Below are 2,500 nucleotides of genomic sequence, written 5' to 3'. Positions count from 1 at the left end.
TGGTATGGCCGCCAATCTAGCGATCTTGGAATCATTTTGTGGGCTATCGGGATTGGAGGTTCAGGCCAGAAAGTGCCAGGGCTTCATGATAAGCCCAACCAAAGATTCATATACGGTGAACAACTGCGACCCATGGACTATCAAAAATAAAGATGTCCATATGATCCAACCTGATGAATCAACGAAATACCTTGGTCTGAAAATTGGCCCTTGGACTGGCACTATACAGCCTGATCTACATTGTCAGCTAAAGACATGGATCTCGAAAATCGATGAGGCGCCTCTGAAGCCAACTCAGAAGGTTGAACTACTCAATGCCTATGCCCTACCCAGATTGTTATATCCTGCAGACCACTCGGACTGCAAGCAATCAACTCTCCGTGGGTTGGACCAAGAGATTAGAAAGGCGGTAAAAGGATGGCTCCACCTTCCCGCTTCAACTTGTGATGGACTGTTATATGCCAGAGCCCGAGACGGAGGCCTTGCCATCTTGAAACTGGAAAAAACAATCCCTTCGGTTCAAGTTAGAAGGCTGCAACGTATAGCAAACTCGTCCGATGCTATCACCCGTAATATTGTGTCCTCGCAGGGTATGGAGGAAGAATACCGTAATTTGTGGGTACGAGCAGGGGGTGACAGTGATGCAATCCCAACATTCGTTCTCAGGGACTCGGTGTCAAAAGAACCTGTATATCCGAGACCCTGCGATTGGAGGGAGCATGAATTTCAGAGATGGTGCGAAAAGCCGGTTCAAGGAAGGGGCATTGTAAACTTTGCGCATGATAGAATCAGTAATGCTTGGTTGAGGCCATGGTGCGGCTTTAAACAATGCTTCTTTATCGCAGCACTACAACTAAGGGCAAATATTTACCCAACAAGAGAAAGCTTGAACAGAGGCAGAGATGGGGCCTTACGTTCCTGCAGGAAATGCTCTGCCAGACTCGAGTCCCTTTCGCACATTCTCGGTCAATGTCCTGCAGTACAGAAAGCAAGAATTGCGCGACATAACAAGATCAGTAACATTCTGGCAGACGAAGCGGCTAGATTGGGCTGGTCTGTATACAAAGAGCCACGGTTCATATCCGAGACGGGAGAGATGAGAAAGCCTGACCTCGTGTTTGCAAAAGATGAGGAGGCGGTTGTGATCGATGTCACCGTCCGTTTTGAGCTTTCAAAGAATACCTTGTCAGATGCTGCCTCGCACAAAGTTTCGTACTATACCCCTCTTGGTGATCAAGTCAAAGTGCTGACGAAGGCTAGCAAGGTCACATTCTTTGGATTCCCGGTTGGGGCAAGAGGAAAGTGGCCCCTTGAGAATAACGAGGTACTTACCTCCCTGGGCCTGACCAAACCCAGAACGACATCACTGGCCAAGATGATTTCCCGCAGAACGCTGCTTTTCTCTCTTGATATTCTGAGAATGTTCTGTGGAAATTATGCGGTCTATGAACAGTCATAGACAACCTCCGAAACAAATAATAGTTTTGTTTTAAGATGTCATTTGTTTTAGATTGATTTTGTTATTTTCGAAGGTGAAGTCGGTTTTTATTTCATTTTACTATTTTCCACAATTTAGATTGTTATTTTCCAAGACGAAGTCTTGGTTCTTTTTTTTATTGTTAGTTTTTTTTTTTTTAACACGTCGTATTTGTTACTTTAGAGCTTAGAGGGGACTTTATTTTCGCCTTACTATTTTCTGCCTACAAAGAAGATTAAAAATAAGCTTTTTTCAAGATGGTTTTGTTATTTTCCAAGGTGAAGTCTTGGTATTCTTATTTTACTATTTTCCATAAAGAAGACCTTTCTTTTAGATTTTGTTATTTTCCAAGACGAAGACTTGGTATTTTTATTATATTGCCATTTTTTTACACGAAACTTATTCAAGAGCACTTATATAGATTAGACTTTGTTATTTTAATTCTTTATTTTTGGACTACATCAGTTCGAGAGTCCTGTAACTTACTATTTTCCGCCTACAAAGAAGATTACAAATAAGCTTTATTTAAGATGTTTTAGATTAGATTTTGTTATTTTCCAAGGTGAAGTCTTGGTTTTTTTATTTTACTATTTTCCACAAAGAAGACTTTTCTTTTCTTTTAGATTTTGTTATTTTCCAAGACGAAGACTTGGTATTTTTTTGCTATTTTTTTACAGGAAGCTTTATTCAAGAGCACTTATATAGATTAGACTTTGTTATTTTAATTCTTTATTTTTGCACTACATCAATTCGAGAGAAGACTACAAACCAGCTTTATTTAAGATGTTTTAGATTAGATTTTGTTATTTTCCAAGGTGAAGTCTTGGTTTTTTTTATTTTACTATTTTCCACAAAGAAGACTTTTCTTTTAGATTTTGTTATTTTCCAAGACGAAGACTTGGTATTTTTTTATTGCTATTTTTTTTACACGAAGCCTATTCAAGAGCACTTATATAGATTGGTCTTTGTTATTTTAATTCTTTATTTTTGGACTACATCAGTTCGAGAGTCCTGTAACTTACT

This window comes from Petromyzon marinus, unplaced genomic scaffold, assembly GCF_048934315.1.
Source record: "Petromyzon marinus isolate PM22_M1 ecotype Great Lakes invasive population unplaced genomic scaffold, UKy_Petmar_22M1.pri1.0 PM_G_Scaffold_154, whole genome shotgun sequence".
Classification (NCBI taxonomy): Eukaryota; Metazoa; Chordata; class Hyperoartia; order Petromyzontiformes; family Petromyzontidae; genus Petromyzon; species Petromyzon marinus.
This window is presented reverse-complemented; position numbering follows the sequence as displayed.